The sequence below is a fragment of the Malaclemys terrapin genome, chromosome 14, assembly GCF_027887155.1.
Source record: "Malaclemys terrapin pileata isolate rMalTer1 chromosome 14, rMalTer1.hap1, whole genome shotgun sequence".
NCBI classification, from domain to species: domain Eukaryota; kingdom Metazoa; phylum Chordata; order Testudines; family Emydidae; genus Malaclemys; species Malaclemys terrapin.
Genome location: NC_071518.1, coordinates 19,847,503 through 19,875,331, shown reverse-complemented (window position 1 = coordinate 19,875,331; position 27,829 = coordinate 19,847,503). Strand labels below are relative to the sequence as shown.

The 27,829-nt window shown below is 44.1% G+C and overlaps 1 long non-coding RNA gene across 1 annotated transcript in view; it reads left to right on the top strand.

Moving 5' to 3' along the window:
- The window catches only part of LOC128848870 (uncharacterized), a 92,617-nt gene extending 79,685 nt beyond the window's left edge, over positions 1-12,932 (top strand). Inside the window, exon 4 of the long non-coding RNA XR_008447116.1 lies at positions 11,581-12,932. This is a non-coding gene — a long non-coding RNA (uncharacterized LOC128848870). The remainder of the gene's footprint in view (positions 1-11,580) is intronic.
- The last annotated feature ends 14,897 nt before the right edge of the window (positions 12,933-27,829 follow it).

Genomic DNA, 27,829 nt, shown 5'->3' with positions numbered 1-27,829 from the left:
GTGACAATGACATTGTCTCTCCATTCCAATCCTGTGTGTGAGTGGTGAGAAGCTGTGTCTTTTCTCAGCTTGGTTTGCCCTTCACCTGATACAACTGGCCTGACCTTAGCCATTGAAGTCAATGGAAAGCTCCACTGGACTGCCATAGGAGCAGGATCTAACCTTCAGTCTTCCTTGGGTTTTTAATTGTTGATCTAATCTACTGAAAAAACAGACTCACTTTTTATTCTTCAGAGAGGGCCTGACCCGCTTCCATTGCAGACAGTTACAAATCCCCCCTTGACTTCAATAACATGAGGTGGGAAGGAAAGTTCTCTTTGCTAAATGTGCACTGCTCAAACTCTGTATAAGCACCTAAAGACCCACTTGAGAAACACTGTGTTCATGGGATGTCAAAAGACTTAGGCATTTGGTTAAAGTCAATGGAGCTATACAGTTCACACCACCTGAGAATCTGGCCTGCATTTTACGTAGTGAAATAACCCATGAGGGCTATGTATTATGTACATAGACATAATCCATGGCCTACCAGGAATGGGTATTACATACATACATACATATAATTTCTAGCAGGCTCTGTGTTTTGTTTCTGCCTTTCTGCCATAGCTGGCTCATGCTTTCTATGCCAAGTTTGCACTTGCTTCCTGTTTCAAGGCCAGCTGTGAATTGATGATAGCATCTTCGAGCTGCTGGACTTCCTCTTCTTGTCTTTAATCTCTTATGGTTTCAAAATGGCCACACAGGTTTACAGTTGCCAACCACAGCAGTCAGATAGTAGCAGCTGGTAACCAAGTACACTACGTGCAATTTTTTATGTTCCTTGAAAATGCAGCACAAAGATTTAGTGAGGTTGCAAAAGTAAGAATAACCTCTGAAATGTCTGGCATCAAATATTTTAGATGATCTAATCTCAGACATTTGTAGATGATACCTCAGTTTCAGCTTGTCTCAACAGGAGCTGCTGGAAAGTTGATAACCAATAACTAGCTATTTTACCTTAAAAAATTTCCATACTTCATGGCCCCATCTGATTGGACTGTTAATAGATTTCAAAGCATGAAAAAATTTCCCTAAATATTTAGAATATCATCTATCTGAGAAGGAAAATGCATTCTTTAAACAACACTTCTGCCCAAAGCCAGTGTGATATGAGCCAATTTTTCAGAGCCAAAGCCACGAGTAATTTTCTACCTCATTCCTTTTCTTCTTCATGAAAACTTGGTTTCACAGGGCACTGAGCTGCAGACCAGATGTGTTGCAGGAGCTCCTGGCTGTGAGCAACTTTGTCTCTGTATTGTTGGTTTTGTTAAAAGATATGGTGGGAAATTCACATTTTTGTATACAGGAACTTCTTCCAAGAAGCACAAAAGCTAAGAACAAGCCAGGAAACGCAGAAATTTTCAAGTCATATGCTACACATCTAACCAAATGGGAATACAGCCAACATTTTGAATAGATGGAACATCAGCTTCATGTCAAGATCTTTAAGATAAGAGGAATCAATCAGAAGTCATTGCAGTGATTATGAGCTAAGACAGGCTGTTTATAAACATCCATGGGTTTGTCTGCGAAGAGATTGAATGCTTTAGAATATAAAAAATAACTAAATGTGCATGACCAAATCATCAGCACCGCAGATTGGAGAAACTCCACCTTTAAGTTTATCATATATTTTTCCAGGAATTGTAGGTCTGATTACTACAGAACTCCAACAGGATTCAATGGGAATCTAACAGGGAAAAAAGGCAGGTGGTTTCCCCAAAATCTCCATTCCTGACCTTTGAGTCCTGCAGTAAATTCTTCAGGCAGCCCGGATCTCCTGGTAGAGGAGCCAGGATTTTGAGAGAAATAATATTTTATTCTACCCAAATCTGAACCACACACATGAGGGGAGCAGGTCATGAACTTTATGGGGAAAGAAGTATGGTGTTTTTCCTGCCTGTCACTAAACTATGGTTTAAGCAGGGAAAAGTTTTGTTGTGGGAGATCCATCTTTCTTCAGCCTTCTCAATTACAGATGCAATTAAGTTTGAAACCTGCTCTGCCAGCTCTGGACTCAGTTGTGTCTTAAGGCGGCCCCACGTTAAGGGCAGAGGGGAGTCATACCACTGCAGGGAGAGCTGAGGGAGGAATTCTGTCTTTGGAGCGCAAAATGCATTCCTGAATTCCTAATTCACACAGGGAATGCGGGATGCAACATACTGCCTCCCATCTCAAAGCACCAATTAGCACTGCTGGTTAGCATGTAAGGAGGTGAGGCCATTGTTCCACCTCCTTATTAGTCCCAGAGGGTGAATAAATAAATCAGGAGAATGCAGTTGTGCCACAGTGCAGCATAGGAGTGGATGGAGGAGATCCGGGCTGCCTGAAGAAGTTCTTTGAACCTTTTCTCTCCCTATGAAGCGGCTGAGTCCAGTCTGAGATAATGAGGAAGAGTCACAATGAGCTTTTTAAAAACAAATGGATTGGTTAAAAGATAATGATCATAGAATCATAGAAATGTAGGGCTGGAAGGGACCTCGAGAAGTCATCCAGTTCTGCCCCCTGTGCTAAGGCAGGACCAAGTAAACCTGGACAATCCCTGACCGGTTTTTGTCCAACCTTGTCTTAAAAGCCTCCAGTGATGGGATTCTACAACCTCCCTTGGAAGCCTACTCCAGAGCTTAACTAGCCTTATAGTTAGAAAGATTTTCCTAATATCTAACCTACATCTCCCTTGCTGCAGAGGAAGCCCATTACTTTTTGTCCAACTTCTTGTCCAACCTACAGTGGACATGAAAAACAATTGATTACAGTTCTCTTTGTAACAGCCCTTAGCACATTTGTATAGGGTGACCAGATGTCCCGATATTTGCTTCTTTTTATCGGGACTGTCCCGATATTTGCTTCTTAGTCCCGTGACACTGGACAAAAAAGAAATTTTGCCCTCCTGGAGGGACTCTCGCCCCCCCCGACTCCGCCCCCTCCTTCCCCCATTGGCTCCCTCCCCAAATCCCCACCCTGGCCCCGCCTCTTCCCCAACCACACAGCATTCCTTCTGCCTCCCAGGCTTGCAGCATGGCGGGGCAATTCTGGAGGGAGGGGGGGCGGCGGTGCCTGGATCCTGAAGCTGGTGAGTCAGCTCCAGCACCCGTGCACCGGGCAGGCGGGCAAAGGGGGGCTGGCAAGGGAGGGAGACGGGGGAGGCTCAGCTCTGAGCCCCCCACTGTGCCAGAGGGCTCCTGCCCAGCCTCTGGGCTGCTGCACACGGGGGCCAGGGCCGGGAGCGCAGCCTGGAAGCTGCTCCAGCCCTGCAGCCCGCGGGGCAGAGCGGAGTGGGCAGGGGCCGGGTGGGCGGCGCGGGGGCTTGGGCCGAATCCCTGCTGCTGCCAGGGAGCCCCACGCCTCTCCCTCCTGCTCGCAGCTGCGCCTCCTTCCCGGCAGGACGCGCCCCCCGGCCTGCCCTGGGCACATGCGGTATGCGTCCAGCTGCTCCTTCCCGGCAGGAGGGAGACTAGGAGCGGGGGATGCTCGCCGCATGTGGCCGGGGCGACGGGAGGCACGTCCCGCCGGGAAGGAGCCGCAGCCACGAGCGGGAGGGAGAGGCGCGGGGCCCCTGCCGCCCACCCGGCTCCTGCCCGCTCCGCGCTGCCCCTGCCCGGACCTACCGCATGCCGCATATGCCCGTAGTGGGGAGGGCAGCCCACGGGGCCGGGGCCTGCTAATGCCCCCGACCCCTTTTAAACTACCTTTTTTTTTTTGCTCCGCCCCGCCCCCCCCCCTTTTTTTTGCTCCGCCCCCCCCCCTTTTTTTTGCTTCCCCCCATCCCAATATTTTATACTGCTGATCTGGTCACCCTACATTTATAAAGTGTTACAGGGTCTCCCCTCAGTTTTCTTTTCTCAGGATTAAACATGGCCGGTTTATTTAACCTTTCCTCAGAGGTCAAGTTTTCTGAATCTTTTATCATTTTTGTTGCTCTTCTCTTGACTCTCTCCAATATGTCCAGATATTTCCTAAAGTGTGGTGCCCAGAATGGGATCCAGCTACTCCAGCTGAGGCTCACCAGTGCCAGATGGGACAGTTATCATTCGTGATCGGCTTAATTATTAATTGTTATTATTATATTTATTATTACTAGTAGTTATCACAGTTATGGTTGTAAATGTAAATTAGGCTAAATTTATATGTTACAGTTGTGCTTTTCCCAACTCATAATTTTATATTGCTTGGCACCATTTTTTAAGTCCCAGTATGGTTTTTATTTTTGTAAAATATGACTACAGATTTGCTTCTGTAGCTTGGCCTAATAAAACATATGGGACATTAGACATTTTTGAACCATTAGCTGTTGGCTTGCTCTTTCCAGGGACCATACACTCCCCCTTTCCTCTCTTCTGTCTTCTTGCTTTCATTTGTTATTCAGGAGGCGCTATTTCTCTCTGAATCTCTGTTGGTAACTCTTTCCTGTATCATTGGCTCCTCAGTCTATTGGCTCATGTTTAAAGATTCCATGTTATGTTAACATTACTCTGTGGTGTATATTGCTGTCATTATTCTATGGCCACTTCATAGCTTGATGGCTCATTGATAGGAAAGATGGTCTTGTAGTTGAGGCACGGCAGTTTAAACCAGGAGACCTGGATTCTATTCTTGGCTGTACCACAGACGACTTCTGCTGAACTTAGGGCTCAGTTCTGCAGTTTGCTGAGCACCCTGAACTTAAAGCCAATGGAATTTGTGGTGTTCAGTACCTCACAGAATCAAGCGCTTGATCAATATATAATCCTGCATCAGGAAAGCAGGGGGGTTGTTGTCTCTGTTCTTCTGTTTCCTCATCTGTAAAATGGGCATAGCTATGTGTCACAGAGCTGCATGGGCAAAACTGGCAGGCACCTAGCTACCTGTGACGGACTCTGCAAAGAATGAGCCAACCTAGAGCCACCTGTGAGTAGTTAATTACCTCAGTGGCTGGGCAGCAGTTAATTAATTGAGGAACACCTGGGCCTAATAAAGGGTTATGATGGCTTAGTCAGAGAGGAAGCTGCTGTGAAGAGGGACTCACCAGGAAAGGGAACCTAGGAAAGGTGCTTCTAGAGGAAAGAGGTTCCAAAAGGAGAGAGCTGGTCCCAGTGAAAGGACCTTATCAGACAGCAGCAGCTGGTCGAGATCACAGAGGAACTACATGCTGCTCCGCAGAAGAGCTCAGTGGTTTGACTTCTCCAGGGGCCCTGAGTCCAGAAATGGAACACTTCCCACATGATGGCAAGAGACTCACTCCAGAGGGAGTCCTGGGTTGAGAAGGCCTTCCTGGAAAGGAGCCTGGATGGAAGAGACTGGACTCAACTGGGGCAGACAGACTAAGATTAACTCGCTGTCTTTCCTCCCCCTACCCCCTACACCTTCCAGCTAGGAAGCTGGATTGAGGATTGCTTGTGTACTGTGATTTTGCCTTTGGGGGGAGGGATAGCTCAGTGGTTTGAGCATTGGCCTGCTAAACCCAGGGTTGTGAGTTCAATCCTTGAGGGGGCCACTTGGGGATCTGGCACAAAATCAGTACTTGGTCCTGTTAGTGAAGGCAGGGGGCTGGACTCAATGACCTTTCAAGGTCCCTTCCAGTTCTAGGAGATGGGATATCTCCATTAATTATTATTAATTACAATGCATGAAAGGGCACTGTTTACTGCATAAAAGTGTCATTGAACTAACTGAAAGCCCATTGGGGACACAATGGCATTTCTGCACCAGGCCAACAGAGGGCACTGTAGGGGTGAATGCACACCATAACACTGTTTTTTTGTAATGTAATAAAAAAGTGTACGCAATTCAGATGGAACCATATTCTGTCTGAATGTGTGGTTCTGCCAAAATCTAAAGTATTCACAAAATTGGGTTGATTTTTGCCAGAATTTCATTTAAGAAGAAAACAGGGGTGGGGGGAGAGGAATTAGTTCTGACAATGTTGAAACATCCCAGTTCCACCTTTTCTCCATGAAACATTCTAATTTTCCATTTTGAAATACAAAATAAAAAAGACCAAAACCAATTAAATGTTTCAGTTTTGTTCAAACTACACATTTCAATCAACTTGAAATGGAAAAAACATTTCTTTGTGGAGAATTTGAAATTTTTCAGTTTTTGATCAAATTTGAAACAAAGACATATTTCAAAATCCTTTGTGAAACAGAACTTCCGTTCTCTGCTGAGCTCTGGTTGACATCACCGGGAAAGACGGAACACCAAATGAGGAAGAATAAATCCAGCTGGAAATCCTCATCATTACTGATCCTCCAGTTAGCAATTGCTTTGCTATGTCAGAAGAGACAGCAAGTGGACTACACATACCAGGAAATGAGTGGAGAGCATGGGACATGCTACATGGCTTGCTAGAAATGCCACACGGCTTGCAAAAGAAATGAAGAGATGAACTGGTAACATCTGGAAGACGTTCACTGGATCGGCACAGAGATAGGGTCCAGCGAGGGCTAAGAGGAGGGGAGCCCTACAAGCCTCCACAAACATGCTTGTTGCACTTTGGGCCTGATCCAGAGCCCAATGGGATTCAGTCCAAACCTTCAGGGAGAGCTCGGGGGAAGCTGGGAGAGGGTCACAATGGCCAAACCCAGACCCCTTGCCACATTGGGGTGGTGCAGTGAAAGTGGCTGCCATTTTAGCTTATGCACTACAGTGTCTGCATTACGACCCCATAGCCTGCTTCCAGAGTGAGGATATGAAAGTTCATCCCATTAGCACCCAGCACATAGCCTCATTATTTGGGCTGTGCGTGTGGGTGGGTGGTGAATTTCACTTTATACACTGCTTTTTGTGTAGATAATTGCTATACTGTGACACTGCTTTCTGACAAATCACCTGCTCTGTCCAAACGCAGAGCATTTCAGTTTATTTCCCAGCCCAGCCCAGTTTGCAGTTCAGTACCTGGGGAAAGATTTCCTCCAGGTGCGTTGATGAGCACACACTACTTACTCAAGGTCATGTCACTGCTGAGGCCAGTCAGCTTATGTGATGCCATACTCCATGTCAAACATGCTTAATAAAATGATAAGTGGCGCTGATTGGCGCCGCAAGCCTGGGAGGCAGGAGAAGTGGAGCAGCGATGGCATGCTTGGGGAGGGAGCGTAGCAGATGTGAGCTGGGGTGGGGAGTCCTGCAGCAGCTCCCCCACCACCCTGAGGCACCCCCGCGGCAGCTCCCCACCTCCCCCGGGCCAGGGAGCTGTGCGGCACCTCCTCACCCCAGGTCACCTCTGCTCTGCCTCCTCCCTGAGCACGCCGCCCCTGCTCTAATTTTCTTCCCAGGCTTGCGGCGCCAAACAGCTGATTGGCACTGCAAGCCTGGGAGGTGGGAGAAGTGGAACGGTGACGGTGTGCTTGGGAAGGAACGTTGTAAAAAAAAAAAACTTGGGGGCACTGCTTTTTGGCGCTCCCAAATCTTGGTGCCCTAGGCAACCACCTAGTTCGCCTTAATGGTAGCACCGGCCCTGGCTGCTGGAGGTAGGAGGCCTGCTGCACCAAGTGCCTGGGGACTGGGTGTGGTGGGGAGGGGGTACAGGGGGCAAGGTCCACGAGAGAGTGCAGGGATTAGGGGAGAAGGGGACACGGGAGGGGAGTGCAGGGGTTAGGGGAGAAGGGGGTGTGGGAGGGAAGTGCAGGGGTTGGAGAGAAGGGGGCGTGGGAGGGGAGTGCAGGGGTTGGGGAGAAGGGGGCACGGGAGGGGAGTGCAGGGGTTAGGGGAGAAGGGGGTGTGGGAGGGGAGTGCAGGGGTTAAGGGAGAAGGGCATACATGAGCATAAACATAGGTGCTAGGAGGGTAAGGGGTGCACGAGTGGGGCCATGTGATAGACTGTATATGGAATGTGCTAGATGCTGTGTGGATCTGTGCCATAAGGGACTGTGTGAGTGGATAGAGCTGTTGTGTTCCCCAGATCCACTGTCTGGCCATGTGCCACTGGCTCTGCTCATGCTCTCAAAGTTTGGTCAGGGCTGAGCCCTGGCAGAGCAGTGTCACCAGCCTGGGGCCTGCCCTTCCCAGTGCTAGGGGAGAGAGGGCACCTGGGGTTAAGTTAAAGTCATTAAAGTTGCTAATCACCAGATGTATCCACTGGAGGGTGTTTGGAATTTAAACAGACTCATCCCTGGCCAGGGAGCCAGCGTGCTGAGCTGCATGGCCGTGGCTCTTGGGAGGCCTGGCTGAATATGACACTGACACACCCACGGGGTTGGTGCTGTCCTGGGGCCTTTGGCGCACACAGTCCTGACCTCTGCCCCTTGGCTGTTGACAAACCTTTCACCGTGACACAACTGCATGGCGATGGCAGGAGGAAAGACCTCCTAGACCCCCGCACCTCCTGGCACTCATGTGTGCTCAGCTCCAGGGAACTGGGGAGTACCAGGCTGCAATTCCAGCTGAGGGGTCTGGAGACTCAAGTTTTTCACAGCTGCTGAGGAAATGATGGCCCCTGTCACTGACACATGGGTTTCAAATTACAGTGGCCAGCTTCTATTTGACCCAGTTCTGGTCTGTAACTACCTTTTCACTGCCCTGAACAGCCCACAGGGACGGCGAAGGAGTAACTCAGGGAGGGTGCTCTGATATGACAGTTCCACAGCCAGTCGTAACCGGCATGTGCCACTGTGCTACACACAAAAGCCTTTTAGAGCTTCACAGCTGCAGCTGGGGCAGAACCTGTCCATCGCCTGGACCAAAGCACAGGGCCCTGATGCCTGAGCTGATAGAGAATCTCTGCTCTCTGCTAGCAGCATAGTGGGACCACGAGAGGTACATGGTGCACATACACACCAGCCTGCTCATTACACACTTGCCTAGGTAGACTAAACTTCCCCTCAGAACCAGCTGTTCAGATCTTACTTCTGATACTAGCATAAGAAATCGATGTGTACCAAGTGCTTCCACCCCATAACTTCCACAGTCTTTGCTCGGGCTTGTCTGAGATGGGATCTTGGGATCTGTCATTCCCACATACAGAAATTTTCCCCTGAGAGCAACGGCACCCCTCCTCATATGGGATTTTATCCTGGCCATGGGGATTGAAATGGACTCCTCCCATTCCCAAAGCACAGGCTCCTCCCCTCACCAGCTGAGCTGGACAAGGGTCTTAGTAGTTAAATGGCAGCTGAACAGTTCTGACTCTACCTCAAGGCTTGGGCAGAATGGTAGGACTGGAAAGGATCTCAAGAGGTAATCTAGTCCAGTCCCCTGCACTCATGGCAGGACTAAGTATTGTGTAGACCATCCCTGTCAGGTGTTTGTCTAACCTGCTCTTAAAAATCTCCAGTGATGGAGATTCCACCACTTCCCTAGGCAATTTATTCCAGTGATTAACCACCCTGACAGCTAGGAAGTTTTTCCTAATAGCCAATCTAAACCGCCATTGCTGTAATTTAAGCCTGTTGCTTCTTGTCCTATCCTCAGAGGTTGAGGAGAACCATTTTTCTCCCGCCTCTTCCTTGTAACAACTTTTCATGTACTTGACAATTATCAAGTTCCCCCTCAGTCTTCTCTTCTCCAGACTAAATAAACCCAATTTTTTCAGTTTTCCTTCATAGGTCATGTTTTCTAGACCTTTAATAATTTTTGTTGCTCTTCTTTGGACTCTCTCCAATTTGTCCACATCTTTCCTGAAATGAGGTGCCCAGAACTGGACACAATACTCCAGTTGAGGCCTAATCAGCGTGGAGTAGAGCGGGAGAAGTGCTTCTCACGTCTTTCTTACAACACACTGGTTAATACATCCCAGAATGATGTTTGCTTTTTTTTGCAACAGTGTTACACTGTAGACTCATATTTAGCTTGTGATCCACTATGACCCCCAGATCCTTTTCTGCAGTACTCCTTCCTAAGCAGTCATTTCCCGTTTTGTACGTGTGCAACTGTTTGTTCCTTCCTAAGTGGAGGACTTTGCATTTGTCCTTATTGAATTTCATCCTGTTTACTTCAGGCCATTTCTCCAGTTTGTCCAGATCATTTTGAATTTTAATCCTATCCTCCAAAGCACTTTCAACCCCTCCCATCTTGATATCATCCGCAGACTTTATAAGTGTACTCTCTCTGTTATTATCTAAGTCATCGATGAAGATATTGAACAGACCTGGACCCAGAACTAACTCCTGTGGGACCTCACTTGATATGCCCTTGATTGAACCATAACTACTCTCTGGGAATGGTTTTCCAACCAGTTACGCACCCACAGATAAGAGCTTGCTGTATTATCTCCTGATTGTTCTGAACTTAAATATAAACTTAAAATATGGCTTTAATTGGTGTTTGTATACATTTTTTTTCTTTCTTTATATAGGAATTAGATACAGTGCTCCTGTTAGATAATTTCTAAATTCTTATCTGAAAAAAACTTAAGTTTTCAGATGCCTACATAGCCCCTTGAATTATGGTTCAAGCCCCACTCACCAAAATCTGAAATGGCGCCCCTGAATGTCAACAAAATGTCAGATGAAATTCAGTGTTGATAAATGCAAAATAATGAACATTAGAAAACATCATCCGAACTATATATACAAAATGATGGGATCTAAAGTATCTGTTACCACACAAGAAAGAGATCTTGGAGTCATTGTGGATAGTTCTCTGAAAACATCTGCTCAATGTCCAGCAACAGTCAAAAAAGCTAACAGAATGTTAGGAACCATTAGGAAAGGGATAGGTAATAAGAAAGAAAATATCATAATGCCACTATATAAATCCAATGCCCACACCTTGAATACTACATGCAGTTCTGGTTGCCCCATCTCAAAAAAGATATTTTATAATTGGAAATGGTACAGAGAAGGGCCACAAAAATTATTAAGGGTATGGAACAACTTCCATATAAGGAGAGATTAAAAAGACTGGGACTTTTCAGCTTGGAAAAGAGATGAGTAAGGGGGGATATGATAGAGGTCTATAAAATCATGAATGGTGTGGCGAAAGTAAATAAGGAAGTGTTATTTACTCCTTCACATAACACAGGAACCAGGAATCACCAAGGAAATTTATAGCCATGAGGTTTAAAACAACCAAAAGGAAGTACCTCTTCACACAACGTACAGTCAGTCTGTGGAACTCGTTGGGGTTGTTGTCATTTGAAGGCCAAAACTATAACGGGCTTCCAAAAAGAATTTTAAAAGTTCATGATGGATCGGTCCATCAATGGCTATTAGCTAAGATAGCCAGGGTTGCAACTCCATGCTCAGGGTGTCCCTAGCTGCTGTTTGCCAGAAGCTGGCGTAGGACGACAGGGGATGGATCACTTGATTGCCTGTTCTGTTCATTCCCTCTGAAGCACCTGGCATTGGCCATGGTCTGAAGACCGGATACTGGGCTAGATGGATCATTGGTCTGACCCAGTATGGCCATTCTTATATTCTTATATTGTTGTACAAGCATTCCATAAAGTCTAAACTAAGCTTATTTTTATAACTCCAATACCTATTTTAACAGTACTAACACACAGGTGAGCCAGACTGGTTCCAGCTATGTATTTGTCAGTGTTCACCTGAGATCTAGGGGCTAGGCATGAGCTGGCACCTGATCTGCCACCATCTCAAACAGTGTTGTTTTGATTTTCAGAGATGCTGAATCAATGGGAACTGTGGATGCTCAGACTGAAACTCGGACCACATATACTTTGGTTGACATTGAACACTACTAAATGTGTTGCATCAGAATAAGAACAACACTTAAAGAATTTTCCTTCTCTGATATGAGGGATCTATTCTCATGGGCCCAAATCTGCTGACTTTCCTCAGCTTAATAAGTAATATTTTTACTATGTTATTATGGGCTAAATTCTGCTGTCCTTGTGTAAATCCAGCCTTTCTCCACTGACATTAACAAATCTAATCTGGATTTAACCCAGTGCATATCAAAGTGAACATAGCTTGACACTTGCAGAACCATTACATAGAATCACATCATTATGAATTGGAGATACAAAATACATAGTAACATTAAGCAATGGGGAACGTCTATCATAATGGGCCACCAAGACCTACTCTTATCGGCCCAAGAAAAATATGTCACTCTTTGCTTCAGCATCTATAAATCTAGGTAGTGGACATATGCCTCCATTTGTGCCTTTTCCAGAAATATGTCCAGCTCTTCTCCTAAAGCAAGGCTCGGGATTTACTTCTAATGCTGACTTTGGTAGTTTGTTAATATTTCCTTATGCAGAAATTCTGCCTAAATTCTAACATGCTTTCAAATGAGTTACCATCTGTGACCTTAAGCGCATCCCAGTGCCAGAGGGCAAGGGGCTCACTGCTATCAGGTAGTGAAATTCAGCTGGTCTGACCAGTTCAACCTACCCCAATTCACTTATATCATAATCTTTATCTAATATGTGTCGTGTAAGGTATTATTGGAAAACCACCAAACACACTCATCATTCTTGCATGGTGTATGTACAGTAAACACCCACAGAAATGTGAAAAAAATATGGGACTAAAATATATTTGAACCAGACAAGTCTGGGGAGTTTTTAAACAGGTTTTTTCCAGAAAAGCTGGAGCTTCCGTCCAGGTGCAATCACAGACAAGTTGCAATCACAGTCAAGTGGCCATTTATTGGCATATTGGAGACTGCAGAATTTGCATTATAGAAAGTACCAGCAGGGAAGAAACCAACCTGGAACCCTCTCCATCAGAGTCCATGGTACCTTTCCTCTCAGCAGGGGCACTGGACTTTAAAGATACATGTCAAAAGTTCACTGGACTACAAAAGAGAGGGGCAAAGAACTCAAGTGATCTTTCACCTAAAAAGACAAAAGAACCAAGCAGTTTGGACTTTGTGGGAGATCCTGACAAAGGGGGTGGTCAGCTGGAAGAAGGTGTGGTAAGACGCTTACATTGAACCAAGACTGTAGTTTTGTTAAATCTTAGTCACTGGGAAGGGTTTTTCACTTATATTTGTTTGTAACCATTTCTGACTTCATCCCGTATACTTAAACTCACTTAAAACTTCTCTCTTTTTGCTTAAATAAACTTGTTTTACTTTCATTCTAAACCAACCCAGTGCTGTGTTTGACATGAAGTGATTATTAAAGCATCCAGTTAAAGCACCCAGCTGCTGTGCTTTTGTCTCTTGAATGGACCAATGGACCTTGTTACTCCTCTGCATGTGCCAGGAGAGGGCTGGCCATTTCAGGGCAGGTGGTTTGGGGGAAACTTGGGAGTGGGGGCGTGTTGAGGTCACGCAGCCAGTAGTAACCAGGACTGCTGTAGACCATAGTGTGGCTGTGGTGTAACAAGCAGGCTCCTGGAGTCAGAGGTGCTGAACCAGAACTGGTCAACAGACAGACACTCAGTGCATGCTTGTATGCTGGCTGGGAGAGTCCAGACGGGGAACTGCAGCAGCAGAACATTTTAAGGCACTCGTGGATACAGGACAAGCAGTCACACAATCTCTCACTGGTCTGGGTTAAACCCCAAAATATGACCCATCTCAAACAGCTTATTGGCACTCATGGTTCCCTTTGCTTTCTAGATTTTATCTGCCTTTATGTGATGAATTCCTGCTGCTTACTAAATTATACCTCTCTGTTACTTTCCTTCCATATGCACGTACAAGCCCCATTAGAACCTGCTTTACACATCCTGTGAAAGTGGAGACGAGACTCTATTTGAATGTTTTCTAAGCTTGCTCCTTATCAGTGTCTATGCTGAAAAAAGCAGTCAAGCTGTAGATCTGTAGTTCTTTAAATCCTTTTTTTCCTTTTCCTAATTCTAGATTATCCTTCTTCTGCAGTGTCTTGACCATAACTCCTCAATACCAAAACACCTGCAGAGTGCAACATTAACAACTCCTAGCTATATGACATGGAACAATTTGCCCTCAGTGTTTATTGTGCTGTAGTAACTGCAGTGTCTCCTACTGTACATGATGATTACCATAGATGCTGTAGTGATAAATACTGTACTTTAAATGATAAATATACATCTGCCAATACAATAGGATGTACAGAAGGTAAGGGCCCCACATGGCCTGCAACTATGCAGATGTATAAGTGGTTCGATAATTTACTGCTTTTCCAGGAGATGCACAAATCTCCATTTCTGCTGCAAAAATGGCCATTTTGCTGCCATCTTCCATTTGTCAGACATTGTCTGCTTGAAGGTTGGTAGGGGCTTTTGGAGGTGGGAAGGACAATCATGGGGAGGGGAGCATGGTGGGAAATATAGTCTTAGCAAAGATCACAGAGTGCATGCAGAGTCGTATCATTATCATATTGTGTTTGTATTGCTGTAGATGCCCCACTGTCCAGGATCTCATTGTGTTAGGTGCTGTACAAATGTGCTCCAAAGAGCTTACAATCTAAATAAACTGACTATTAAGTAGACTACGAATATTGTATATACAAAGACAATGAAGGAGGTTTTCAAGAACCTGAAGAAATGTGGTACACTGTAAGTGACCAAGCGATGGTGGAATAGTAAAATCTTTACTCTGGATTGGATGCTAACAAATATTGTTCATTAAATTATAGCCACTGTTTGATGCATACCCCATTAGCTAGCACTCAATGATATAATTACACATATCAGGCTCACTCCTTGCTCAGGATAAACTCTTTCTGCAGGATCAGGCCCATTTGTTTATATTTTAGACAATGATGTTTAATATGATTGCTTTAAAATACAGGAGACAGACAGAGAGACCCAGCATTTCACTCTGACAATGATTTTCCTTTTTCCTGACTGCAGTGGGCTATGACAGCATCTACTTCTGCTTTGGTAGTCCCAAAGACGTATGCTCCCGAAACTCACAATACTGCTATTTTCAGACTATGACTTCACACCAGGCCAATGTGGGTAACTCCAGGCAAAGCCAAAATTACTGCGTTGTGCCAGTAATTCATCCCTTCTATGCTCTTGTACACATCTTGCTAGAGAGGAGATAATTAAAGCTTTGGAATGTTTCACTGGCTTGGATAATCTCGGATGGAACTGGAGCGGGGAGCGAAGGTTTCAAGCCAAGCTCTGCTGCAGAGTTAGAATACAGCCAAGTGCTTCTTGCAGAGGTGAACACTGTCTAGCTCTGCAGAGGCCTTGAATTCTGAAAGTGCAAGGACTAGCATTGTACCCTGTCCCTGTGATAGGGGTACAAGGGATGGGGTGAAAAGTTCCTTGCCTCCTCTCTTTCGCTTGTGCACCTACCGAGGAACCAAGCAGTGGCTCTCACTGTTCATTCCTCTACGTTATCTCTTCAGTTATGTTCTGCAAGGGGAGCCAACAGGTGTTCACTTCTCCAGAAACATCAGCACAAATGACACCAAGCTTGCAGTAAAGCTGCCCATGTTGCAGCTGTTCTGTGGACAGAGGACTTTAATCTCCAGGTTTACCAGTCAGGCACTGAATTAACCTGACATCAAATGGGGGATGGGATGGGAGTGGCTGAATGTAGGGGAAGGAAACTGTGACCAGAATCCATACGGCTCACTCTGGTCAGTTGAGCAGTACTTGAGCAGAGAAAGTAAGAGAAATCCTGTAATCTCCCCTGACCTCCTCCCCTTCCTCCCCGAGTATGAAACAAGTGGAACAAGAGGTTTCAGAGCAATCTGACTCACCAGATGAGTTACTTTTTCATACAGGGAGGATGAAAAGGCCACCTCACTGTGGACAGCACTTTGGTAAAGCAGCTCCAGGGTTTTAGTTCCTCAGTTACATCAACAATAAACTCAGAGTTTCCATTTCTATGACAGTTAAAAAGGCAAGAAAGACAAGCGACTTGAGTTGCAGGTCTGGGTACAGGGGCTGCTGGTCCAGACTAGGGATTGGCTCCGGAGAAATACCTTCTACCAAAGGAAAATAACTCTAATCTATTGACAAGGCTCCATTGGATCCCCACTGACTGAGGCTGTCTGGGGTGAACTGAATTAATGAGGTTCTTGGGTGCCTTGGCTTTATCCACATTCTGTGCTGAGTTGGTCACATCTGGCCCCACATTGGATTGAGAGTCCCGGGCAGCTCCCTATAAGTGGACTTCTCACCACTGAAGGCCTGGCGCACAAGTCGAATCTGGCCCCAAGAGTCAAATATTACTCCCTGTCTCCCATCCTTGGCCCTGATCCTGCACATACTTAACTGTACATATGAATAGTCCCATTATTTGCAGTGTGTAAAGTTAAGCACATGCATAAGTCTTTGCAGTCTTTAGACTAGATGCTCTTTGAGGCTTGAAGTGTCACACTCACTTCTCTTCCTTGTTCCCCAGTGGGACAGTAAATCTCACCTTTGTCCCCATGGTCAGCTCTGTGCACAGACTTAATTCCTCTTTCCAGGTTAGCCATGTTTTTTGGTCTGGAAATCCAGCATTCCCAGTGAGGTGAGTCCTTGCCTGTTTGCTCTGTTTCTAGGTGTTGCTTTGTTTCCTCTTAATCACACTTTCTTCCCTGCTGTGGATCTCACTAGACTGATCACTACCACTATCTTTAATGTATTGCATGCTGGGCAATCACAGAAGGACTCCATGTTTCTAAAAGTGAACTGGTTCTTTATTAAGAGATCTAATTACAGAAGTGTAACAACTTCAGCTAGCATTCCACCCATGTGCACACAGACTGGCTTTCTGGTGCCTCCTCCAAACTCTTCTCTCTCTGTGCTCCTCCCTCCAAGTGCTATGCCAGTTGCTACACTCACTGTTCCCCTCTTTCTCCCTAACTGTGTAGTGTAGACCAGGCCTGAATAATGTGTATTGCCAATGGCTGGATCCAATTTATAAGGAGCTAGGTGCAAATAATGGTACAGAAATGAGATTAATCTTTGGAAGAAATAGGTAATGATTAGTTGTGACACAATCTCACAAAAGCAAGCCAAAAGAGACCAAAAGAACCCCATTCACTGCCAGATTATGCTATACTACAGAGCCAAGTCACCTCATGTTTCTATTCGTATACAGAGGACACTATATACCAGAAAATCAGTGGTTGCTTTTCTTACTAGTTTTCTCATTTACACACACACTGTTCCCCTCATTTTGAATCTGAAAGAGAAATTAACCAAAGAATTCCAGTCAGTCATATTGTGTGTAAGATGGATCTGATCCTGCACCCACTAAAGGCAAGAGGCCAGATCCTCAATTTGTGTAAACTGTTGTAGTTCTGTTAAAGTCAATGAAACTGTGACAATTTTCACCGGCTTAGGACTTGCCCCGAGAGCCTAAAATATGTTTTCTGCATGTTTAGACCAAATTTATTCCTAACTTGGGAGATTATCTATGCTTATTGCTTACATTAAACACTGTTGCCATGTGCCCTGTTCTGAAATTAAGACAGGATTATGTCCAGGCTCTATGGCCAGGTCTGGAGCCATGATGTAGCCATATGTTAGGGCAAACTCTATTTATAGGGTGATTACATACAATTTCACACAGAAAAGGAAGGGAGGAGAGACTGACAGAGAAAGGCATGACGGGAGAGCATGAGGTACACACGTCATCATTTTCAGAGTTCTTGCTCTCAACTTGCTGTAGGCAATGCTGGCAGCAGAATCATTTTCATTCGGAATGATTTATGGCTGTGTTTAAAAACCTTTCCTTTACCATTCAGTAATCCAGAGCTCAATCTTGTGCTTCAAATGCTGCTTCTGTAAAGGGCAGATTTATTTGTAAAACAATTTGATACATTGGCTTCCTCATAATAATAATAATAATAATAATTAATAATTAGCAAATTTCATCTTCAAAGGGCTTTACAAATATTAACCATCCAATCCTCATGACACCTCTTTGAAGCAGATATTACTGCCCCCATTTTCCACATGTGAGTGATCTCCCCAAAAATGGTGTTGCCAGTCCTTAGGGTTTTAGTGCAAGCCTCAGGCTATTTGGTGATTTTCTTAAAGCCCCACCTTCTGGAGGCATGTGATCATCAAAGAATCTCAGCTTTCATTTTAAAAACATAAGTTTCTGGTTCTCTTGTTTGTGGAGAAAAGCCTGACAGTGCACTATGAGGCCCAGAAACCAGAAGACAACTAAAAGGAATCCCAGTTTTACTATTTAAAAAAAACTCATGATTTTTAAGCCAATCTCAAAATTTCTGGGGCCTGACTCATGATTTTTGAATGCTCAGGAAGACCTGGCTCCCAGAAACATAGTGTACCCCCTAGACTATGTTGCCTAATATTAGCTAGAAATGCTTACAAAAGTAATGCTCATCTCTCTCTGTGCTTTAACATAAGAACACCCTAGCGGCCATACTCGGTAGACCATAGGTTCATCTTGCCCAGTATCTTGTCTTGACATTGGCCCAGACCAAAACTTCATGGGGAGTGTGCAGAACAGGGCAGTTATGGAGTGACCCACCCCTATGGTCCATAGCCAACTTCTGTTAGTCAAAGATTTAGGGTCACCCTGAGCATGGGATTGTGTCCCTGACCATTGTGGCTAATAGCCTTTAACGGACCTATCCTCCGTGAACTTATCCAGAGACTTTTGACCATCACAACATCCCATGGCAATCAGTTACACGGGATAATTGTGCACTGTGTGAAAAAAGTACTTCTTGTTTGTATTAAACCTGCTGCCTATTAATTTCATCGGGTGACTCCTGGTTTTTGTATTGTGTGAAAGGGTAATTAGCACTTCTCTATTCACTTTTTCCACACCATTCATGATTGTATAGACCTCTAGCATACTTCCTCTTAGTTGTCTCTTTTCTAATCTGAACAGCCTTTTTTTTTAAGTCTCTCTTGGTATGGAAGCCATTCCATACCCCTGATTACCTGTGTTGTCCTTCGCAGAACATTTTCCAGTTTCATCCTATTTGAGATGGGAATGACCAGCTCCAGGCACAATATTCAAGGTGTGGGCACACCAGGGATTTATATAGAGGTATTATGAAAATTTCTGTTTCTATCCCTTTCTTAGTAATTTCTAACATAGTGTTAGTCTTTTTGATCACTGTTGTGCATTGAGTGGAAGTTTTCAGAGAGCTATCATAGTGACTCCAAGATCTCATTCTTGGGGGGTGGACGGGGTGTGTGTGTTAACAGTTAATTTAGAACCCATCATTGTATATGTATAGTTGATATCATTTTTTTCAATGTTGAATTTCATCTGCCATTTTGTTGTTCAGTCACGCAGTTTTGCGAGATTCCTTTGTAGCCTCTCGTAGTCTGCTTTGGGCTTTACTATCTTGAATAATTTTGTATCATCTGCCAAGTTTGCCACTTCACTGTTTACCCCCCTTTCCAGATCATTAATGAGTCTGTTGAACAGCACAGGTCCCAGTACAGATCCTTGGGGGACCCCACTGTTCATCTCTCTCCATTATGAAAACCGACCATTGATTCCTACCATTTGTTTCCTATGTTTCAACCAGTCACTGATCCATGATAGATCCCTCTTATTCCATGGCTACTTAATTTCCTTAAGAGCCTTTGGCGAGAGACCTTGTCAAAGGCTGTATGACAATCCAAGTACACAATGTTGATTGGATCATTCTGATCCACATGCTTGTTGACTCTCTCAAAAGAATTCTAATAGACCAGTGAGGCATGACTTCCTTTTAAAAGGCATGTATTTATCTATGTGTCTGATAATATTGTTCTTTACTGTAGTTCTATACTATACCACTCCCATTGGAATATAGTCACATGAGCAAGTTGCGTTAGTTTTTGTGAGATAATGATTTATATTTTAAGAGTGCGATTTTCAGAAACACTCGACATTATAAAGGGAGTGGTTACAAATATAAGTGGAGGCAAATAAATACTGGAGAGAAAGCAGAGCCATTAACAAGTGAGAGGAAATAAAAATTTATTCAAAATAGCTGAGCTTAACTGTTCTGGTCACCAATAAAGTTACCAACATCTCGGTCAATATAGTTGTTGGTAATAAAACTAGTGAATCACTTGAGTCATTTGAATCTGTAGTGGACAAAGTACTCGAGAATGTACTTTAGGGAACAATCCTGCTTTGGCAGAGAGTGGATTAATAGACTCTTACTTCTCCGGCTTCCATAAGAATAATAATTTTTTCTGTCCATTTTCAATAGTAGACCAGTTCTTGCTGACCTGGAAAAAAAGGTCAGAAGGCAATATATAGAATTTTTTTAAAGTAGAAAATGTTTAATATGATCAGATAGAGTGTTTTGTACTGTGCTTTCTAGTTTGGAAGGAAGACCTATCAAATCAAAGGATCATGTTTTCAAAGAGTTTTGCAGCAGGTTGTCCATGCAAAATGTATGAACAAATGGTTATTTGCATGTGCACATCAGGTGACTGATTGCGTATATGCTTATATGTGCAATTACCTGTGTGAAAATGCAGGAGTTTTCAAGAGCAATGGATGAGAAAGGGTTTGCTCCAATTCCAGTGGTTCTTTTGACCAGTGGTTCTTTTCAGGAGCACAGTTGCCAACTTTCACAGGGTAAATAAGCACCCCGACTTTCACAATAAGCCAAAAATCAAGCTAATCCCATTTCGAAACAAGGCCAAAACAAGCCAATCCCTAAGAATCCCAACACTCTATTTTGACTAGATCCCCCCAGTGTGTAGTCTGGGACTGTGGTGGGCCCGCTGTGCACCCCTGACTCTCTCCCCCCTTGCCTCTGCTTGCCGGGAGCTGATCAAAAAAAAGAAGCAACAAGCCGAAAACTAGCCAACAAGCGACTCATAAACCAATTAAACCAGAAACAAGCCCAATTTCTGCGTTTTTTTCGTGGGCTTGTCTTGTCTGTTCAGGAGCCTTTTGAAGGGTAGCACTGCTCTAGAGATGAAGGGTGGTCCAGTTGTTCACGTGCAAGCTTGGGACTTAGGAGACCTAGGTTCAATTTCCTGTGAGGTGGGTGCTCAGATCGTACAGTATCGAGGGGCTATATAAGTATCTAAGATAGATAACTAAGGCTATAATGCTTAGAGAATATTAGGTGAAAATGCTTTGCTGAACTAGGGCCAGAGAGGAACAGAAATTGCAGCAGCTCAGCCAGCTGTGCCCTTTATGTTGACATTTAATGGGTTAATCATAAGGTTTCAGTTTGTTTCCTGTCTCCATCTTCTGCCATGTTGAAGGGAGATGGTTATGACATGCACCTAGAATGTATGAACACAAAACAATGCACATAAAGATTCATGCTGTTGCTTCTGCAACAAACATGCCACTACAAAAGAAAGCAAAATTGTCATTTACTGTATTATATTCTGGCACTGACCCAAAATTGCCCTAGTGGAAGGCAATGGCAGCCAATTGAATAACACCCAGACAAGAATGAGGTCCAGAGAGTTACATGTGTTTTCATTTGCTACAGAAGCAATTTGTTTTGCTTAAGGCTTTATTCCTTTAACAGTTTTCATGAAACTTAAATAAGCTTCACTCCAGTGTTTGGACATTGACCTGCTTTCTACTTGTTTGTTTAGTGAAACGGCTGCATAACTGACTGAACAGTGTCAGAAGTTATAAACAAACTTTGACTGCAGATGTGTTTCGTTTCGCCTTGACACAAACCCTTTTCTTTCTGAAGTACAGAGATACCCCCCAGATTACATGAACCACAGCACACAGTAATTCTTCTGCAATTAAGAAATTAAATAAAAAACCATGGCATACAATGTTCTTCTAATAAGTACAATACACAGCCAGCTAGTTTAGTTGAAATTAAATTAATGTAAATTCATGTATATATTGAATACTTTGTAGTGTTATGATTTATAAAATTGTTGTTACTGGGATGGATTATGACCTCAGTTACATCTGTGTAAATCCAGAGTAATTCTTTTGACATGGAGAGTTAGCCTAGATTTTTTTCACCATTGTTACTAATGATCAGAGTCTGCCACAGTGTGTTTGCACGTTTGTGTGCGTGTCTGCTTATTTATAATGTGCCCATAATTGTTTTTTCTAGGTAGCAAAGTTTATCTAGTGTTTTAAGATTTTTAATCCAGCCAATAGGTCTAGAAAACAAATTATGTTTTCTTAATCTGTAAACTCATCATCAGCTCAAAAATGTAATATAATTTCCACGTTGTTTCCCATCAGTTGTACAATCTAGATGAAGACCTTTGGGATACTGGATGGCTCAAGAGATTGGTAACACCATAAAGCTCATAATCATTGGCTCATTCATTCAAGCACAGCCTGAGTCAAAAGAGAACAAAAAGTATCTGATGTACATTCAGTGCCCTATGTGAAATTAATTAGTGACTTTAGTCCAGCTCCTAAAATCTGCCTCAAAAAGCCATGCCCACTATTGGCAATACATTTAGTGCCGTGTTCGAAGAAGTGGGTCTTCTAGAAAGAGTTGAGGCCATCAGCATAAAGGTTTGAGGAAGCTTTCAGTGATGCTGCTCTACGCATCCTGTGAGCAAATAGAGGATGTCAGAGAATGGGAATTCCATTTCATAGAGGATTTTGAAATTTGTTTTCATTGCAATTTGGAACTCCACCCCCAAATTTTGAAATTTTCTGGAAAAGAGAATTCACTGTTGCCTACCATTGTTTGCATCGTGGTCTGCTGTTGGTGGTAGAGACTTGTGATGAGTCCAATGAGATGCTTTGGAATCCCCATGTCTAACAGTATCCTCCAAAGATACTGGTTGGTATCAGACACTTCTGAGTAGAGAGAGAAACATTTGATCAACGGGTGATTGTATTCTCTGCATTTTTCATTTATGTGACAGATATTTGAGATTTGGTTGTGTGTGCCTTGACCCTCTGAAACCAGCTTGTTGTGGTGGTAGTTCTGCTTTAATCCTTCATTTCATGTAATCCTGGATTATGCAGAGCAGAACTTTGCTTTTGTGCAGTATCAGGGAGATGGTACAATAGTTACTACTCTCTGTTATGTCTCCCTTCTTTGGGAAGGGCAGAACAATTCCCTTCATCCAGTCCTCTGGCCAATTTCTAGTTGTCCATACATCATTACAGATTTTCCACACAAGATCAGTACCACATTTGCCAGTCGCTTTTAACAGTTCTGTAGGCATGTTATCTACTCCTGCTGCTCTCCTGGGCTTCATTTTCATAATATCACACACCACTTCCTCTTGCAGGATTGATGGCTCTGGCACCAAACTCTTTTTTCTGTCATGCTGTCTTATGAATGGCTCTGCTGAGGTATACAGATTGGCACAGTAATATCTACACCTGTTTTAAATATCATCACTCTCAGTGAGGACACTGCCATCGTGACCTTTTATTATGTTTGACTATGGGGAAAATGTTTTGGTAAGAAATCTGACCACTGTGAACATATCTTTATATGTGTAGTTGTATGTTTAATGATGAAAAATTGTACAGGTACCTTTGCAGTTTTTCTTCTGTTAAGAAGAATGTATTTGGTCTGTATTACTGACATTTACGACAGCAGGTGGGCATGTTTATTGGATGACAGACCTGGTTACACAGGTCTGATAGGATTCTTCATACTGGGTGATGAGCACTCCGCGAGGAAAGGTGTTTGTGTCTCTAATCTGTGCGCCCAAGCCAAGTCTAAAAGCAGGACACGTAGGCGTGGGATATAATTCTGGAATATGTTTATATTCTTAGGAGATACTTGGAATATTTCATGGACTCTGGTCATTTTACTCTCAATCCCAAAATGACACCTGAGAGCCACCCTGTCCTTGTTGTCCAGGATGTCTGTACAATACGATTGGTATCAAAAATGCCTTCAAGTAAATGACTACCTGTGTACTTAGATTGTACGCTATTTGGGGAAGAGATTTTCTTTTTGTTTTGGGTTTGTACAGCACTAGTACAATGGGGTCCTGATCCATGACTGGGACTCCTAGCCACTAGACGTTCTAGGGAACGAATGCACTCTGCAGACCAGTCGGAGATCTGTGGAAAGGATCGAAGGATTAATAAGAAGGTGAGACAAAATTATAGCCTTTGGGCCAAATTTAGCTTTAGTAAAAGCTAGAGCGATTCTCTGGACTTTAGTGGAGTTGTTCCTGCCTACACCAGGGTTGTAGTTGGCCTTTTGTTCCTCTCATGAGATGAGGGAAGATGAACCCTGATAGGACTATGTACTTGACAGCAATCTCAATCTCCTTGTTGAAGGGTCTGAGTTCATACCCCAGATCTCTGCATAATTTGGTCTTAATCAGTGCAGGCAAATAAACATATGAGGTTAAAATGTTTTAATTCCTCTGGAAAGTTAAATCTCTCTCGGGACATTTATAAAATCAATGTCCCAAACAATTGTCAAAAATTCCATAACATCATCCTGAAAGAGGAAACAATCTCCCTAGCAACATTCCCACCTCTCTTCTCTCAGACCTGAAACATGAGGTTTGTTGCTTAGTGCAGAACAGTTGCCACCATTTAGTGCAGGGGTTGGCAACCTCTGGCACGCGGCTCACCAAGGTAAGCACCCTGGCGGGTTGGGCCGGTTTGTTTACCTGCCGTGTCTGCAGGTTCGGCCAATCGTGTCTCCCACTGGGCGCGGTTCGCCGCTTCAGGCCAATGGGGGCGGCGGGAAGCGGCGGTCAGCACATCCCTCAGCCCGAGCCTCGTGCCAGAGGTTGCCAACCCCTGATCTAGTGCCTTCCCTTGGTATCTCCACTTAAGGAGTTCACTGTTGTGCAACAAGCATACCTTACAATGTTCATTCTAAAACCAAGAGCATCCTAGCATCCTCGGAGTTCATGGCTAATCAGTGGGTGTTGAGTGCTCACCACTTGGCAGAAGTGGACCCCCTAGTAGTCCCCTTTGCTTTAGACCTTGCTGAGATGTGCCAATACTACACAACTACTACTGCAAATATCATATAGGGAACAGAAAACTCCGCTTAGGAATCAGTTTCAAAAACAGATTTGGCAGAATGATGTTGGCGTCTCTGTATCTGTATAATACGTAAACGTGTTTACAAGCCCCAAAATGTGACAGCCTCATTTTACAACTCAGGTTGTTTTATAATCTGAAGCTATGGGGGGGGTTCCCCTTTTTTCTTGTCTTTTGCTGCAAAACATAGTACAATCAAACAGCCTTATTTATCGTTTGAATCCAGTATTACAGGTCTGTCGCATCTTACGCGCATTTAACATGCGCAATTTCAACTTTACAACTTTGCAAAAACCAAAAAAAAAAAAAAAGAGAGAAAAACAACAGTTTTAATACTATACCTGTAGTGCAGGTGATTTCGCCCGCCATTGAACTCAATGGGATTTTGACTATACGCGGTTTTCGCTTTACACGCTAACCACGGAACGGAGCGCCGGCGTAAGATGAGACAGACCTGTACTTCAATCTTATCTAAGCCTGAAACAAATGAAGCAAGAAAGCAAGGAATGTTACACTATAGAACTTGAATAAACATAACTCAGTAACAATGCTGCATCTGTGTAGAACTAATCGGCTCATTATGTATGTTCACAGTGAAACCCTTTCCATGTACAGACATATAGAAACTGTCCACACTGCAGTCAGGGTTCGATGTAGTCAATACTATATAGTGCATCTAAAAAACTAGATTTGTTCTACAGTGGTTGTTTGATATAGCTTATTACATAGCAAGCACAACATGCTGTCATTAGGGAGACTCCAGCTGAAGGACTAACTACCATACTCGGGTTCCACGAGCTGGTACTTGTGATGCTCTCCACCTTGGAAAGCTACGGGAGAAGACACACTTAGGGTATGTCTACACTACCCGCTGGATCGACCGGCAATGATCAATCCAGCGGGCATTGATTTATCACGTCTGGTCTAGACGTGATAAATCGACCCCCGAGCGTTCTCCCGTCGACTCCTGTACTCCACTGCCATGAGAGGTGCAGGCGGAATCGACGGGGGAGCGGCAGCAGTTGACTCACCACGGTGAAGACACCATGGTAAGTCGATCTAAGAACGTCGACTTCAGCTTCGTTATTCATGTAGCTGAAGTTGCGTAAGTTAGATCGATTCCCCCCCAGTGTAGATCAGGCCTAAAGTTTTAACTTGGGCTCTCCCATCTTTAACTATTTTTCTCCCCACAGGTGACAAAAGTGGAGGACACCCAGTTACAACAGAGTTTGTTACACATTGTTATGCTAGTGGGACAGTAGTAATATAGTAGGGAGTTAAGGCTAAGACTAACTTATTGTTTAATAGACTTAAAGGGTGATCATGCAAACACTTACTCCTGAGAATAGTAATGTAGTAGTAACTTACTACCATGAGTAATCCCATTGACTTCTCTATGCTCTAAATACAGAAGTACTAAGTTCAGTAGTGTTTTCAGAATTGGACCCTATATTAGTTGGTTTTGGAGCCAGATCCTACTTCAAGTTAGCAGGAGTTTTGACCAGGGGAACAGAATCAGGCCCTTGGAACCAGTAAAATTGTGTCCTGGCACAGTAACATTTCAGGAGAATTCATAAAAATGTTTTGCAGGTGTTAGTGGCTCTGGGGGAGTGGGGGTTGAGGGGGGACTGAGTGCAGTAACCTCAGCCTTTCTATGCCGGTGATAAGGATTGCCTCACCTCAGTGGTCAGTGGCACCTAGTTCCAAGCAGCAGTGGCATCAAACAAATCGCACAAGGGAGCTTACTTAATTTAGCTCTCTCCTTGCAAGAGAAACCAGGCATGTGTAAAAAGAACTGAGTGCAAGGTGAGAAGCAAGATCTTGCCAAAAGTCCAAATTTGATCTGCATCTTCTCTAATTGGGCCCCAGATTTCATGACCCTTTCCTAGCTGTTCCCATCCATGAGGTACCCAGCCAGTGGAAGGCTGCTGCACCTGGATGGATTCATAATGAATTCTCCTCTCCTATTACATACACGAGGAACTCTTGAGATAAGTCTAAACACAAACCCTGTAAAAATCATAGGCTCTGTAACAAATTAGACCAAACTGAGCCTCCCTCATGGTGGGATCCCAGAGCCCAGGCTCCTGCTCAAATCCAAATGTCTATGCTGCTATTTTACAGCCCTACAGCCCGAGCCCCACAAGCCTGAGTCAGCGGACACAGGCCGGTCACCAGTTTTATTGCAGTGTAGTCATATCCTGGGAGTCTTTCAATTGATTCCAATGGGCTTTGGCCCAGGTTCTTAAGCACAAACAGAATTCACAAAGCAGGTCTCAATGAAAGCTCTGCTCACGGCTACAGAAGCTTATTTTGAAGCCTTTTACTTCCTTAAACAACAACTCGTATTTAGTCACCTGTAAAAGGTTTTGCTTGCTTGACACTTTCCTGTTTGAAGCAGGTCATTAAGAACCTGCCCAGACTCTCTGTCAAGGCTAGGGTGGCTGTGAACACTCAAGAAAAGCCTCTCTAGGTTTGATGTTGTTTACTTTATCATCATTGCGGAGCAACCCATTTCAAAGCAGCCCTCAGAAGGGCTTCGTATTCTAAACCCCAAACACTCCAGGGTGTGAAGTGGAGACGGTCACGCCATCTTATTTTCCCCCTTTTAAAAAGTTCCGTTAAATACCCTCAGTTTGGCTGTGACCTCTGTATGTGACTTTCAGTCAGGTTAGCCTTATCTAAGTAGATATGAGAGACTAGTGCCTCATTGTGAAGCGCTAGGTGGCGAAAAGGAGGACCGGGTTTTACCCATGAAAACTTATTCCCAAATAAATCTGTTAGTCTTTAAGGTGCCACCAGACTCCTTGTTGTTATTATCAACACAGGCTGTAAATTATAGTTAACCCTTTTAGTTCATTAGCTCTTCCTATAATACTCATCTGGAGTGTGTAAGAAAGAAAGAGTTCAAAGTGGCTTCAGATGTTTGCTAGCAAGGAATGTGCTGTGTGAAATAGAGGTTCAAGGCCGCACTTCCAAATGGGCTTCTCAACTTGCATGCTCAAATCCATGTAGGCCCCCCTATTAGCATGCAAAGATGGGTAACTGCATGCAAAAGTCAGGCAGTCAGGCATGTTCTGTTGCAAGAAATGAGAGTGAA